Source organism: Chiloscyllium plagiosum, chromosome 6, assembly GCF_004010195.1.
Source record: "Chiloscyllium plagiosum isolate BGI_BamShark_2017 chromosome 6, ASM401019v2, whole genome shotgun sequence".
Taxonomy (NCBI): domain Eukaryota; kingdom Metazoa; phylum Chordata; class Chondrichthyes; order Orectolobiformes; family Hemiscylliidae; genus Chiloscyllium; species Chiloscyllium plagiosum.
The window spans coordinates 11,339,910-11,357,099 of record NC_057715.1 but is presented as its reverse complement, the minus strand read 5'-3'; the positions used below and the strand labels follow the sequence as shown (position 1 = coordinate 11,357,099).

At 42.5% G+C, this 17,190-nt stretch overlaps 1 long non-coding RNA gene across 1 annotated transcript in view; it reads right to left on the bottom strand.

Moving 5' to 3' along the window:
- Positions 1–16,270, bottom strand: part of LOC122551112 — a 23,059-nt gene extending 6,789 nt beyond the window's left edge. Inside the window, exons 1-3 of the long non-coding RNA XR_006312001.1 lie at positions 16,257–16,270; positions 15,449–15,459; positions 8,818–8,825 (exon numbers count right to left, since the gene is read on the bottom strand). This is a non-coding gene — a long non-coding RNA (uncharacterized LOC122551112). The remainder of the gene's footprint in view (positions 1–8,817; positions 8,826–15,448; positions 15,460–16,256) is intronic.
- Positions 16,271–17,190: the final 920 nt, after the last annotated feature.

Below are 17,190 nucleotides of genomic sequence, written 5' to 3'. Positions count from 1 at the left end.
TCTCTTTGTTCAGCAACACTTCCTAGGACCTTACCATGAAGTACATAAGTCCTGCTAAGATTTGGTTTCCCAAAATGCAGCACCTCGCATTTATCTGAATTAAACTCCATCTGCCACTTCTCAGCCCATTGGCCCATCTGGTCCAGATCCTGTTGTAATATGAGGTAACCTTCTTCGCTGTCCACTACACTTCCAATTTCAAGTAATTCAAATTCAGTTACTGATCTGGGACAACAGAGTATGATTGCAAATGAGGCAGGTAGGGGGATCCTGCACTCAGGAATGGAGGAGCCTCAGCTCTTGACCTTATCCAACAGGTATGAGATGCTTGCTCCCTGCATGGATGAGGAAAAGGACTGTGGGGAGGATGAACCAACTGACCACAGCACCATGGTGCAGAAGGCCATTCAAGAGGTGGTGGGGGGAGCAAAAAGCCAAGTAGTTGTTATAGGAGATTCAGTAATTAGGGGGAGAGATAGTATCCTTTGCAAGCCGGATCGGGAGTCTCGCATGGTGTGTTGCTTGTCCGGTGCCAGGGTACAGGATATCTCCGACCGGCTTGAAAGGATATTTTGTTGCGGGAGGAGGAGGTTCCAATTGTTATGGTCCACGTTGGGATTAACAACAAAGGCAAGGGTAGGATGGAGGACCTGTTCAGGATTTACCAAGCACTAAGAATAAAATTAAGGACCGGGTCCTCAAGAGTCATAATCTCCTAGTTGCTGCCCAAGCAATGTGCAAATTGACTTAGGGACAAGAATATTAGGGAAGTAAACATGTGGCTAAGGGAGGAGGTGTGGGAAAGAGCAGTTCCATTTCATGGGGCATTGGCATCAGTTTTGGAACAGGAGGGAGCGGTACAGATTGGACGGTTTCCACCTGAACCAGTCTGGAACTGGTGTTCTAGCGAAAAGGATAAGTAGGTGGTCACTTAAACGAGCGAGTCGGTGGAAGGGAAAGGGAAAACAACAGGAAGTATAATGGTAAATAAAAAGGTATGCAGCAGGTTAGCATGTGTGCAGGAAGGTTTAAGTACAAGGCAGACTATGAAAGAAGCAAAAAGGAAGAATAACTCAGGAGATATTATTAGAGACGCTGGAAACCAATGAGGGTATGAAAACTAGTATAAGGGCACGTTACCTGCATGCTCGTAGCATTCGTGACAAGGTTGATGACTTAACTGCACAAATCATCGTGAATGAATATGATGTGGTAGCCCATTCAGAGACATGGTCACAGGATGGTCACAACGGGGAGTTAAATATCCAGGGGTATCAGACTATTCAGAAGGACAGACAGGAAGGTAAGGGAGGTGGTGTAGCTCTGATATTCAAGGACGACATCAGGGTGGTGCTGAGAGCTGATATGGGTTCTATGGAGCATGAGGTTGAATCCATTTGGGTAGAAATTAGAAATTCTAAGAAGAAAAAGTCACTGATAGGCACGGTCTTTCGGCTACCAGATAGTAACATCACACTGGGGGCGGGCAATAAAGAAAGAAATAACTGATACCTGTAAAGATAGTAAGGCTATTATCATGGGGGATTTTAAGCTACATATGGATTGGTCGAACCAGCTCATTCAGGGTAGCTTTGAGGAGGAGTTCATTGAGTGTATCCATGATAGTTTTCTTGAATAGTATGTAACGGAAGTGATGAGGGAGCAAGATATCCTAGATCTGGCCCTGTGTAGTGAGACAGGAATAATTAATAATGTCATAGTTAGGGATCCTCTTGGAAGGAGCAATCACAGTATGGTTAAATTTAGAATACGGGTAGACAGTGTGAAGATAAAATCCAATACCAGGGTCCCGTGATTAAATAAGGAAACTACAATGGGACGAGTGAGGGGTTGGCTAAAGTAAACTGGCAACAAATATTTTTGGTGGGACAGTAAATGAGCAGTGGAGGACTTTCAAAGAAATATTTCAAAGTGCTCAGCAAAAATATATTCCAGTGAAAAGGAAGGAATGTAAGAAAAGGGGTAATCTGCTATAGGTGTCTAAGGAAATAAGGGAGACTATCAAATTGAAAGAGAAGGCATACAAAGTGGCCAAGAAGAGTGAGAAAGTAGAATTTTGGGAAAACTTTAAAGGTCAACAGAAAGCCACAAAAAGAGCTATAAAGAAAAGTAAGATAGAACATTTAAAAAAAAACTGGCTCAGAATACAAAGACAGATAGCAAATGTTTCTCCAAATATATAAAACAAAAAAGAGTGACTAAAGTAAACATTGGTCCTTTAGGGGATGAGAAGGGCATTTAGTATGGGATATGATGAATGGCCAAGGTATTGAACAGATATTTTATATCAGTCTTTACAGTGGAGGACACTAATAACATACCAGTAAGTGACAAAGAGACAAAGGTAGGTGAGGACCTGGAAACAATCATTATCACAGAAGAGGTAGTATTGGCCAAGTTCATGGAGCTCAGGATTGACAAGTCTCCTAGCTCTGATGGAATACATCCCAAGGTATTAAAAGAGATGGCGGGAGATATAGTAAGTGCACGGGTGGTAATTTTCCAAAATTAGCTGGACTCTGGGGCAGTTCCAGCAGATTGGAAAACAGCAAATGTGATGCCACTGTTTAACAAGGGAGGTGCAAAGAAGATGGGGAATTATAGACTGATTAGCTTAACTTCTGTAGTGGAGCAGATGCTTGAGTCAATGATCAAGGAAGAAATATCAAGGCATCTAGATAGAAATTGTCCCATTGGGCAGACGCAGCATGGGTTCTTGAAGGGCAGGTTATAGGTAACAAATCTTTTGGAATTCTATGTAGACATTACAAGCAAGGTGGACAATGGGAACCCAGTAGATGTGGTGTATTTAGGTTTCCAAAAGACCTCCAACAAGGTGTCGCACAAGAGGCTGCTGCATAAGATAAGGATGCATAGCGTTACAGGTAAGGTATTAGTATTGGTTGACTAACAGAAAACAAAGAATGGGGATAAATGAGTGCTATTCTGACTGGTGATCTGTGACTAATGGTGTGCCTCAGGGATTGGTGTTGGGACCACAAGTATTCCCAATTTATGTGGATGATTTGAAGTTGGGGACCACGTACAGTGTGTCAAGGTTTGCAGATAAGAATAAGCTGAGAGGCAGAGCAAACTGTGCAGAGGACTGTGAAACTTTGCAGAGGAACATAGATACTTTAAGTGAGTGGGCAGATGGAATACAATGTTAATAAAAGTGAAGTCATCAATTTTGGTAGGAGTAACAGTAAAAAGGATGATTATTTGAATGGTAAAATGTTGCAACATGCTGCTATGCAGAGGGATCTGGGTGTCCTTGTGCATGAATCACAGAAGGTTGGTCTGCAGGTACAACAAGTAATTAAGAAGGCACATGGAATTTTGTCCTTCATTGCTAAAGGGGTTAAATTTAAAAGCAGAGAGGTAATGTTGCAGCTGTACAAGGTACTGGTGAGGCCGCACCTGGAGTACTGCATGCATTTTGATCTCCTTACTTGAGAAAGGATGTACTGGTACTGGAGGGGGTACAGACTCCTCTGGGATTCACGATATTGATTCCGGAGTTGAGGGGGTTGGCTTATGAGGAATGACTGAGTAGACTGGGATTATATTCATTGGAATTTAGAAGAATGAGGGGAAGAATCTTCCAGAAACATATAAAATTATGAAGGGAATAGATAAGATAGACATGGAGAGGATATTTCCACTGGCAGGTGAAACTAGAAGAAGAGGGCATAGCCTCAAAATTAGGGGGAGCAGATATAGGACTGAATTGAGAAGGAATGTCTTCACCCAAAGGGTTGTAAATCTGTTGAATTCCTTGCCCAGTGAAGTGGTTGATGCTGCTTCAGTAAACGTTTTTAAAGCTAAGATAGAATTTTTTGAACATAAAGGAATTAAGGGATAAGGTGAGAGTACGGGAAGTGTAGCAGAGGCCACAAAAAGATCAGCCATAATCTTCTTGGGTGGTAGAGCAGGATGCCTGCTGATATTGACGATCATCGTTGACATTGTGAGATGTGCTTTGGCCACAGTAGGGCAGGAACTTCACCACTCTGTGAGTGATTGCTGGTTGCCAACGTTGAGAGGTCTTTATAAAGGACACTGCAGTCCATAGCTTGGGTAATAACAATACTGAGCAGGTCAGCTGCAAAGGAGCACAGACCAATTGAAAATACAAGCACAGCTAAGAAGATGAGATGTCCTTTTGAGCAAATCCTGAATTTCACCCAATTCCTTACCATGTGCCTAGGTCAGCGATTGTTACTCAATCGCTAAATAAGTGGTCAATGTGTAGTTGCTAGGATAGCAAGTTTCAAGCAGAAACTGTGACTTGGAGCCTCGATCAGAAGGTGTTGATGGTGAGAAGGAACACCAAGTAAATATCCTGAATAATAGCTGTGGATTCAACTCTGCAGGAAGGGGCGTCTTTTATCAGGCATGAAGAGAGGCAGAGCGAGAGGGACACACACACACACACTATAGGCTCAATTCAATACAAATGCTCTGTTTTCCTCATTTAGCTTTAGTTTTTTTGTCAATGTTGCAAAGAGCTGACGTGAGCGAAATAATTAATTCTGTTTCATGTTGTATGGGCTGGCCACAATCATGTTGCAATTGGAACCTCTCTATCAGTGAAGCCCAAAGCAAACAGGGGCTTGTGGAGGTGATTTTTCAATTACAGCAGGAATTGAGGCTGACATTAGAATTGTGACCAAACTCGGAAAACATGGCCCAAAGTTTTCGGTCAGTAGCATTTGATCAGAATGGATGTTGCCTGACCTGTTTAATATTTCGGCATTTTCTATGATAGCAGAATTCTAGCATCCAGAGTGTGTTGATCTTGTTCCATTTTAAGCAATGCAGCCTCTTTTAAAATTTGTCAGTCACAATATGTTTCAAACCCCTGCTCAGGCTTCTAGCCAATCAACATTGATCAGCGCAGGTTGGATGCTGAAATGGAGCTGATAATGGTAAGTTGGTATGCTGCCTGTGTCACAATCAATGTACGTGGGTTAATCAGGAGTACAGGCCTGACATCAGTTTGAATATAGTTATCCTTAATTGCAATGCAGGTCGCCTGCCAAGTTAGCTACAGATTCACTCAATTATTTTGCTGTGAAGAGCAATAATGATGTTGAGTGCCTCAGTTTGGATATAAATATTGCAAACTCACCAGTACACAAGACTCACATTTACTTCTCTTCTTCAAAAAAATATTTTTCTTTTATGTCTAATACTTGAATCTAACTATATTTATCTTATTTTGATACAGCAGAAACCCACTACAGCATGATTCTATATATTATGAGCTTGCTTATTGTGCAAGGACCCTAAAAGAGGCAAATGTTTCTTTAAAACTTGATTTAACTAATTGAAAATAGGAGAGTCCAGCGGTTTTCATACTAGGCCTCTAACATCTGTGTAACAATGGGCCTCTGCTTATGGATAACCCCACAGATATCAGATTATTTCACTTTAAAACTGAAGTGATGTCACTTTTAATACCCTTCTATAATACCGCTCTACACCTCCATCAGTTTACATTGCAGTGGCTTAGTGATTAGCTGAGATACCTTACAGCACTAGGGACCAAATTTGATTCCAGCCACGGGTGACTGTCTGTGTAGAGATTGCTCGTCCTGCCTGTGTCTATGTGGATTTCTTCCAGGTGCTCTGGTTTCCTCCCATAGTCCAAAGATGTGCAGGTCAGGTGAATTGGCCATGCTAAATTGCCCATAGTGTTAGGTGCATTAGTCAGAGGGAAATGGTCGGGGTGGGTTGCTCTTTGGAGGGTCAGTGTGGACTGAAGGGCCTGTTTCCACACTTTAAAGAATCTAATCTCACGCAGACAATGTGCAAACTCCACACACAGTCACGTGAGGCTGGAATCAAACCTGGGACCCTGGTGCTGTGAGGCACTGTTCGGGCTATATGGGTTAGCCATGGTAAATGTGGGGTTATAGGGAGGGGTGTTCTTTGGAGGGTAAGGGCAGACCCAAATGACCTCTTTCTGCACTTTAGGGGTTCTATGATTCTATGAAAAGCCAAGCAAGAAACTGAAAAAAGGGACAATAGTTCAAAGATAATTGCAAAAAAAAAAGTGCTGCTTTAACTTTCTAAACTGGAATCTGTTGATTGTATTAGTGCTGAAGAAAAGAGGAGATATATTTATTGTCCTGAAGCACTGCATCAAGAAGCATTTTCCAGTCTTTTTCCCTGACATCGTTCCCAGGTCCATGGCCAGAACTGAGCAATAGTATCGAGACAAAGGTCTACCTATATTATAACTAAAAGCATAGTGTAAATAACAGTTATAATGCCATTGTTCATCCGATGACACTTAAGATGCATTCAACCTTTGTCTTCATCATTCATAACGTTATTTAACTCCTTAATTACATCTATGCTTTTGATCACTTTTTCTTTTCCGAAAAGATAAAAGTCAATGATATTGCGGTATTATTTTTAATTGCATCTGAAATCGTTTAAATCACAAGGAACTGCATCAGTTAGTGAAGTAAAAACATGACATTAAAAATCATATTATATCTCAAAACTTTAATATTTTTACTTGCAACCTTTATAATAAGATTTTCTATTTTGTATTCTTGGCTCTATTCCTGGAGATATAGAGAAACATCAGTAATGACCTTGCTTGGTATTGTGCTTTTAAAATGCGATATCCAGATCAAACAGCAGACTTAAGTTTCAGGGCACTCTTAAGAAAGTTGATTGATGATCTGAACAGGTGAGGGGATTTGCCATTTGTAATTTTAGACACCATCAAGAATGAACATAACGCCAAAACAAAATGATCACATTACATTCATTCTTTTGGACATCCTTATCATTTGCTTTGACCAAAATTATCATTCTTTATTTGGAGAAGATGGGCAGAGCTGAGTATCAAGATGATAAAATGTTAATGTCAATAATGCATTTTCACAATATTCCTTGAAATTACATTTAATGCAGGACAAGTCCAACAACTGTTAAAACCTTGAACATTGCACTTGTTAGAGCAGCTGTAAGCGGTTACATACACTCCACTCTTTAATCCTAAAATCATCTTGCTGTCTTGAACAGACTCTAACTTATAGCTCTAGAATATTGCATCAATTGCTGAGGAGCTATAATTTTCTTTGATATGAATGAGGTGTACACTGTGCAAACAATTTCATTCAAAAACCATTTGATCAATAACCAAGGCATTTTTCCTTTCCACAAAGAACATAAGGAACAAACTTTGGCTCCGCAGTGTCTCTATTTTCAGATTTGTAGGTGTTGTTTTGAAGGTTAAATGGCACCCATACCTTGGCTGCACATTTGCAATGCAGATTTAGCCAAATGCCATGATGGCAAGGGCATTACTATGGACATTAGTAATGTGTGCTGATAAGTGTACCAAGTAACAGGTAGTGATGTGAGTCAGTGCATAATACTGATTTGATGTAAGTCATGTTGAACTTCAATGCTCCTTTGCTTTAATATGTACAGCTGAACGTGTGTTCAGTGGCAGAGGGACTCCACCAGCGCCATTTAAAGAAACCAACGACTACTTACAGGTTAATGGCGGAATGATTTTGACTGGCTGTTGTTAAGTTTGTAGAATTTGTGAATGTGCTGTCAGAAAACAAGAATATAAGGAATGAAAGGTAGATGGCTACTCAACCCTGCTTCATCATTTGGTACAATCAAGACTGACCTTGGGCTTCAACTCTGTTTTTCCATCCACTCCCCATATCTCTTAATCTCTGAGACATTAAAAATCTTCTATCTCCACCTTTTGAGCGATGGTGTATTCACAATCTTCTGGGGAATTCCAAAGAATCACAATTTATGATCAAAGGAATATCTCCCCATCGCAGACCTAGATGATTTTCCACTTTATCCTGAGATTCTATTTCCATGTTTTTAGATTCTCCACCCAGATAAAGCAACTTTGTATCTACACTGTCAAGACACTTCAAAATATTAAAATATAAACATTACAATAAAATAAATATCCCATAATCTTTTAAGCTCCAAAGAATACCATACCAATTTACTTAGAATCTCATTATAGGATAATCCTTTTGTTCCAATTCCAATCCACTTGTGCCATTGCCATATTGTCTCCAAGTATATCCTTCCCTAAATATGGTGACCAAAACTGATCACTGTATTTCAGGTCTGGTCTTATCAAACCCCTCAGAATTCTGGCAAGACTTCTTTTTTTTATACTGCAATCCTCTTGTAATTAAAATCACATTACCATTGCTTGCTGTACTTGCATGCTAGTTCTCTAGTATTCCTGCTAAGAACATTCCCAGCTAGGGCTGACCAGTGGCAAATTACATTTACGCCACACAAATGCCAGGCAATGCTTGTCTGGAGTAGGAGACAATCTGATCACCACCCTTTTACATTCAATGTTGCTACCATCACTGAATCCCCCACTATCAACATGTTAGGGGTTATCACTGATCAGAGGCTCAAGTGGACTCACCACATAACCACAGTGGCTGCAAGTACAGGTTAGAAGCTAGGAATATTGCAGCGAGTAAGTCACCTTTTGACTCCCAAATGTGGATTTCAACAGCTTTCTCAGTTCCCCTCCCCCCAAATTATCCCAGTCCCAAGCCTCCAACTCGGCACCGCCCTCCTCACCTGTCCATCACTCCCCCTTCTAACCTATCAACTTCTCCTTCACCTTTATCCACCTATCGCTTTCCCGCTTTCCCCCAAACCCCACCCCCTCCCATTTATCTCTCAGCCCCAACCCACAACCCTCATTCCTGATGAAGGGCTTATGCCTGAAACATCGATTCTCCTGCTCTTCAGATGCTGCCTGACCTGCTGTGCTTTTCCAGCACCACACTTTCGACTCTGATCTCTATCATCTGCAGTCCTCGCTTTTCCCAAAGCCTGTCAATCACCCACAAGGCACAGGTCAGGAGTGTGATGGAATACTCCCCACTTGCCTGGATGGGTGGAGCTTCAACAGCACTCAAGAAGTTTGTCACCATCCAAGCCAAAGCAGCCTACTAAATCAGCACCACATCCATGAGCAACCACCACCAACGCTCAGTAGCAGCAGTATCACTTTCAAAGAAAAGTCATGCAATACCACAAAGATAGGTGGCACATCAAAAGACTGAACAGAGCAAAGTGTTGCTGAAAGATTAATAAAGAGGAAAAAGATTAGACGACAAGAAAAAGATAACTATAAATATAAAAGCCTACAGGGGATATAGTTCAGTGATAGAACATTTGACTGTAGGTCAGAAGGCCCCCCCAGTTCAAATCTAGGTGCCCCCTTTATACAGGTATCTTGACCCTGTTTTAAAAAAAATACAAGAGTTAACAAAATAAGTTTGGTGGAATAGTCTTATTGGATTTGAAACATTTACTCTGTTTCTCTGTCCACAGTTGCTGTCTCCCCTGATGAGTTTCTCCAGCATCCTCTGTGTTTGTCTAGCAAAGTAATCCTACGGGAAATAAGTCTGGGGAATCAGTAAATAAGGATAAGGAGCACAGACAAATTGAACAGTCATTTTGTATCAGTGCTCACGACAGAGGGTACAAGTAGCATCCTAGAAACAGCTATAAATCAGGGATTGAAAGGGAGGGAGGAACTCTTGAAAATTCCATTTACCAGAGAAGTAGTACTGAATAAATTGTTGGAGTTGACAAGTTCTACAGCCTTAAAACAAGTAGTTTGTGAAACAGTTGATGTGTTAGCTTCGATTTTCCAAAACTCATTAAATTTGAGGAAGTTTGTATAGACTGGAAGATAACTAATCCAACACCTTTATTCAAAAAGGAAGAGAGGTAGAAAACAGGAAACTACAGACCAGACGCAGCAACTACAAAACTACGTAGCCTACAGGGGAAGTGAATGCCTCATAGTATTATCATGAGAGTATTAATCCAGAGACCCTCTGCGGACTGAGTGCGAATCCCACCGTCAATGGTGAAACTTGAATTCAATAAAAATCTAGAATTGATAACTGTGAAACCATTGCTGATTGTTGCTGCTATTGTAGAGGAAAGCAATGATGTCTTTGATCTGATGATGGATACATAGTTTTGGTCAAATAGAGCCTGCTGCTGTTCTCTCTCAGGAGTGCAGATGTCTCATTACTGCAGGTGCTGCTGTTCCTGAGTATGCTGGTACGGAAGGTCTCACTGGTGACACTGGTGTTGTTGGTCACCATCTGATAATGAACACAACTCGATAGGAACATAGTGTAAGAAGTACCTGTGCTATTTTGATAGCTCAGAGCACCCACATTGTAGATCAGAATTTGGATATGGGAAAGGTCGATACCGATGTATTTAGGAACACCAAAGAGGCTGAGTAAAATAACTGAGTCGAGAGTGTGGTGCTGGAAAAGCACAGCAGGTCAGGCAGCGTCCAAGGAGCAGGAGAATCAATGTTTCAGACAAGTCCAGAACTAGAGGGCATAGGTTTAGGGTGAGAGGGGAAAGATATAAAAGAGACCTAAGGGGCAACTTTTTCACGCAGCAGTTGGTACATTTATGGAATGAGCTGGTAGAGGAAGTGGTGGAGGCTGGTACAATTACAGCATTAAAAAGGCATCTGGGTGGGTATATGAATACGAAGGGTTTAGAGGGATATGGGCCGGGTGCTGGCAGGTGGACTAGATTGGGTTGGGATATCTGGTCGGCATGGACAGGCTAGACCGAAGGGTCTGTTTCCGTGCTGTACCTCTCTATGACTCTGTGAATCTAAGAGCCCTTCATTTTGAAGCCTCATTCTTGATGAAGGACTCTTGCCCGAAACATTGATTCTTCCTGCTCCTCGGATGCTGACTGACCTGCTTTTCCAGCACCACATTCTCGACTCTGATCTCCAGCATCTGCAGTCCTCACCTTCTCCAGTGTAAAATAACTCCTCTGTGTTAGTAATCAGAATAAAGTAAGTAGCAAAGCAACTGTAAGTATTGCTGATTTATTGGATGTGTGACTTGCTTCAGCAACTCACAGCAAACCACCCCATCTCCATCGCCTCTCTGTCCTTACCTTACTTTCACTGGTGAGTCCCAGAAACCCAGGAACCTCTGGAGCTAACATTAAGCTGCAAGTCAGTGTGATTTCATATTCAAGTAATAACATTCTGAAACTGACAGTCTGTCTCTCCCTATGAGCTAGAACACAGCCTAATCATTGGAGTGAAAGTCTATGGATTACAGCAGGTTTCATGACATGCTCACATTTTCCTTGGATTTTATCCCTTGCCTGGACCCAAACCCAATGGCTCACCAGCATTAACTTGCACTTTCCCTTGCTGAAAAATCTGTGACACGTTTTGTATATCACAGTTAAATACCGTTTGGGCCATTTCTAAAGTATTCTAAAGCCAATGGGTTCAGTGGGAAGTGTACATCCAGGAAGTACTTTTATTATATGAATATTCAGCCTTGTTAACTGCTAACTGAATGAAGTGTGTCTAGGCCTTGTTCCTTTCACTGATATTGTGCTGGAATTTTACCAACAGGAACAAAATCCTGATGTTGGGACTAAAAGACAGTAAAATCACTGCACAGACATGGGGTGCAAATGTAAATATGATAATCTTGGAGATTGCAATTAACTACAGATTGCCATGGGAACCTACGAGGTAAGATGTTAGAACATAGAGCATAGAAAATTACAGCACAGAACAGACCCACGATGTTGTGCTGAAGTTTAATCCTAATGTAAAATATAGTAACTTAACCTATGCACCCCTCAACTCACTACTATCTATGTGCATGTCCAGCAGTCGCTTAAATGTCCCCAAAGACTCTGCTTCTACCACCACAGCTGGCAACACATTCCATGCATTCACAACTCTCTGCGTAAAGAACCTACCTCTGACATCTCCTTTATACCTTCCTACTAACATCTTCAAACTATGACTCCTCGTACCAGTCAATCCTGCCCTGGTAGGAGGAAGTCAGTCAAGACGCCATATTCTTACTAGACCATAGGGCTGCTTTCGCATTAGGGAGCGATGGCTGGTGGCAACCTGAGGGGCACCATACCCCAGGTAGGGGGGAGAGATTGGGAGGGAAAGTCTTTCATGGTCACCTCAGACAGTGATGGGAATTGAGCCCACACTATAAGCATCATACTGTTTTGCAAACTAACCATCCAGTCAACTGAGCTAAACCCACCCCCATAGGCAGCAGTACTTAGTATTGCAAGACTGATCTTTAAGATGCAGCCAGCAATGATGTTAAAAGGTAGCAGCTCCAGAGAGAACTGAAAGCAATCAGTAGAAGTCAAATGACCCACTCTAAAGGAAAAAAGTAAGGGAGTGGAGGTGGGTGAGGGAGGGATGATGGTGGGGCCATGATTGATCTGGAGGTGGGGGGGAGTTAATATCCCCTCACCCCCGACTCAGGCCTGGGCCACACCTGTGCCCTCTTTACTGACCTCCTGGACTCCAACCTGAAACCCATTACCATCCCTGCTGCTTCTGCCTGCCCAGTTCCCCTTACCAGAGGCTGGACATTGATCAGACACTGCCCTGCCAGACTCTACTTGCCTCTAACCCAGCTGCTAAAGCTGGGTAGCACTCAGAGGAGTGTACAGGGAGTACTGTTGTTGCCCCCATGTGGGCTGCTCCCTGTATACATACACACTCAAGAAGAAGCAATCTTGGACAAATGGTATGCCAGGAAGGCCAGGCATGAGGCACCAGGATGGGAAAGCATAGTGTGATGGGAGATCTGGGACAGTTGGTCACACTGTGCAGAAGATAGAACAAGGGCTGGCACCCAGGAAGTGCTTAACCCTCCAAATGGGCAGAGGAGATAGATTCTTCAGAGCAAACAGAATAAACAGAGCAGAGGGAGGTTATGGTGTGGTCCGACGTGTGGCGCTGCAGTGTCAAAAACAGAAGATCAAGACTTGATTCACTCTGAAGTTTGCAGTGTTGACTGTGAGTAAAAGATGGAAATAAATTTGGAGAAAGGGCTGCCATACCTAGTCAATAAGAATACCCAGTTAATAGCTAGGGATACAACACAGGGTCACTTGACCTGAATATTAACTCTGATTTCTTTCCACACATGCTGCCAGACCTGCTGAGCTTTTCCAGCGATTTGCGTTTTTGTTTCTGTATCCAGCATCCACAGTTCTTTCTGTTTTTAATGAGCTCTGCCACATCTCTGGTGTTCTCTATGTGTCAACCTCCATTGGAAGACTGGCACCATCTTGGACAGCTGTGTCCAATGACCTCCCAGTGGATGACAGACCTGCACACCATCACCTCCAACATTAGCCCTGTACAGCAATGGGTCAACAAGAAAGGTATATGTGTACCCTGAAAGGGTAGAGGGGCTGCTGCATGAAGCATCTGTAAGTTCTTCTCAAGGTTTCCCAATGGGGACAGTAGATAAACGCCCCTTACAATAGCACCAACAGCCTATAGTAGCATTATCGCTAGACTATTTAATCCAGAGACTCGGGTAAAGATGTGGGGACCTGGGTTTGAATTCTCCCATGGCAAATGGATTCAATTAATAATCTGGGATTAAGAGTTTAATGATGACTATGAAACCCTTGTCAATTGTCAGGAAAAACTCATCCAGTTCAGAGAAGGAAATCTGTCATTCCTACCTAGTCTGATCTACATGTGACTCCAGACCCATAGCAATGTGGTTGACACTTAACTGCCCTCTGGGCAATTAGGGATGGGCAATAAATGCTGCCTGACCAGTGACGCCCTCCTCCTGTGAATGAAACAAAAGCTTTTTTTAATGTCATGCAACATCTGAAAACGCATCACAGAAGCTTCATGAAACAAATGAAGTACTGAGTCTCAAAGGAGGTATTTCATAGCATGACCAAAATGGGAATCAGAGAAAGAGGTTTTGAAGAGTCTCATAAAGAAGGAAACTGAGGCAGAGAACTAGAGAGCTTTAGGGATGGGATTCCAGATCTCAGGATCTAAGCAACAGAAAGTGCACTGACTGCTAGTGAAGCAATTAACGTAGGAAGAGTCGGTATCTGAGGGAGGATGGAGAACCTGGAGTTAATTCAAGTATGACCTACCTGTCATGAATCCATGCTGGCTCTCCCTAATTAACTGAAAATTATCGAGGTATTCAGTGACCTTATTCCTAATTATATGCTCTAGCAATTTCTCCACCTCAGATGTTAGGCTAATTGGCCTGTAATTCCCTGTTTTTTTCTGATTTGCCCTTTTTGAAAAGTGGAGTGACATGTCTGATTTTCCATTCCTGAGGGATAACTCCTGCATCTCAGGATCCCTGAAAGATTATAGTTATTGCATCTACAGTGTGCTCTGTTACTTCCTTTCACACCCTCGGATGGAAACAGTCAGGTCCCGAGGATTTGTCGCTCTTTAATTCCATTAATTTCCTCATTACCAAAGTTTTACTTCATTAATTTTATTCAGCCCCTGTTCCCAAACCTCAGAACTTTGGCAAGCTACCCTCCTTTTCTACTGTAAATACTGAGGCAAAGTAATTATTTAACATGGCTGCCATTTCCCCATAGTCATTGACAATATCACCTCTTTCAGTCTTTACTGGTCTAACATTAATCCTGGTGACTCGCTTTCCCTTTATGTAACTATAAAATTTCTTCTCATTGCTTTTGATGTTCCTGGCAAGTTGCCTTTCCTAATCTCTTTTAGTAGCTTTTATAAGCTGCTTTGTGGTCCTTTGTTGCTCTTTGTGTCTTTTCCATTTGGCAGGATCTGTGCTGCTTTTACATTTTTAAGCCCTTCCTACATGCAGCACCCTTGCTTGGCCATATTAAAAGGCTCTACTGTAGCTATTGTGGCATCTATATCACATCTTCTGAAGCCCTGGGTCCATTTTGATGCTCCTATGCTGGGAGTTGTAGCTCTCCTCTGCACTTGTGTTTCAGGTTCTGCAAGTGGCTGTCTGTTCAGTGGATGCCACTTGTCACCTGTTCTCTGCCAAGGAAGGAACGTGGAATTGATTGAAAAGGTTAGGCACTTGGAACTGAATTTGTTTGTAGGTGCCAGGGCATTTTTCTGAGAACCTGGAAATGACCTGAGAGATGGGTGTCTGTTGTCTTATCCCAGTTCTATATGAGGCAGTAGATGCCTTTTCTATCGCTGGACCATAGGAGCCTTGACGAGCATATATGCAGTCCTTGATATCCTATGCACAGTGGAATGCAGGATTCCTATAACACTCCCGGTCTGACTGTACAGAATGGAAACATGCTGCATAGACTCATGGAGTCATAGAGACATATGGCATGGAAACAATACCTTTGCTCCAATATGTCTGCACTGACCAGCTATCTTAAACTGATCTAGTCCCATTTGCCAACATTTGGCCCATATCCCTCTAAACCCTTCCTATTCACGTACTTGCTGGGTGCCTTTTAAATGTTGTAATTGAACCAGCCTCCACTACTACCTCTGGCAGCTCATTCCATACACGCACCACCCTCTGCGTGAAAAAGTCACCCCTTACGTCCCTTTGAAATCTTTCCCCTCTTACCTTAAACCTATTCCCTCCAGTTTTGGATTCTTCTATCCTGGGAAAAAGACTATGGCTCCTCACCCTATCCATTACCTTCATGACTTTATAAACTTCTATAAAGTCCCCCCTCAGGCTCCGATGCTCCAGGGAAAACAGCCCCAGCCTATTCAGCATCTCCCTATAGCTCAAACCCTTCAACGCTGGCAACATCCTTGTAAATCTTTTCTGTACCCTTTCAAGTTTCACAACATGTTTCCTGTAGTAGGGAAACCAGAAATGAATGTAATATTCCAAAAGTGGCCTAACCAATGTCCTGTATGTATTGGCTGACCATCTTGAAGGTAGTATTGGTGACCTCTTGACGTAGTAATGAGCTGCAGATGAGCAATTCCAAAGACAGCTCCAGTATTTCTTTGAAATAATCATGTGGCATGGAAGTTGAGTTACTATGGTGACCTTTAGAGCCGCCAGTACTGGCTTCTCCACTTTCACTGCGGTTAGCTCAGTGACTTCTGCCTTGGCGAGGCGCAGTCTTTGACAAAACTGCTGCTTCCACACCTGCAGTCAATAGAGCCTTTCCAGTGGATCCTATTTTTTGTACACAGGAGGTTGTGTGCCCTTTGCCCATTATCCATCATTACCCTGGAGACCGTCTGGTTGCTACAGTTTCCAGTCCTGGTGGCTGCAATTCTCTTCGTCCTGATGCTCTTTGGAGCTCACAAGATAGCAGTGAATGAGACCCACAGCAAACTGTTCCACTTAGCCTTCCCATCAGCCCGTCATGATTTACACAAGTCGGAGAGCCAGAATTCCTTGTAGCTGATGAGGCTCTGGAGTTCCATTGGTATTGAGTGTCTCTCACAAAATGGAAGAAGGCTGGCAAAGTTGTAATTTATTGCCTCTTAGCCCAGGCAAACCTTTCCACTCAGGGACTTGTCCAGCACCTCTGGGATTCCCTGTAACCGTGTAAATACATCGGTCTTCCTGTATTTTCCCACCTTCCTCGCCTCCTGTCTGTCTCCACTGTGCTGACAAAATCCTTCTGCTATGTAGCCTCAACCATGAAATGTGCTGCCTGCCTCCCTTAATTGGTGATTAGGCATCCTCTGTTTGATTGACAATATAATATCAGCCATCTAAATTCAACTCTAATATGCGCTGTGATCCAATCATCATGTATAAAGAAGCTGTTTTGCATGTAATAAAGTAGTTAAAAAGTTATCCAAGCTTCTCATTTTAGCACAAGACATTTCCAGTGACAGAGAGCACCAGCATTCATAGCTTTGGCCATCTGGATTGCTGTCTGTTCCCTAAAGGTTCAGCAGCCTTGCTGCCCTGGTTTATTATTCACTGCTTACATCCTGCTGTATTCACACAGCAAAGGTACAAATGAAATATTTTAAAAAACAGAAACTTATTACTGGAATATAGGGTTTGGAATGCAATACTGTTTAAAATGTTTTCAGTAGAACCATTTGTTTGCAGATGACACCAAAATTGGAGGTGTAGTGGACAGCGAAGAGGGTTACCTCAGATTACAACAGGATCTTGACCAGATGGGCCAATGGGCTGAGAAGTGGCAGATGGAGTTTAATTCAGATAAATGCGAGATGCTGCATTTTGGGACAGCAAATCTTAGCAGGACTTATGCACTTAATGGTAAGGTCCGAGGGAGTGTTGCTGAACAAAGAGTGCAGGTTCATAACTCCTTGAAAGTGGAGTCGCA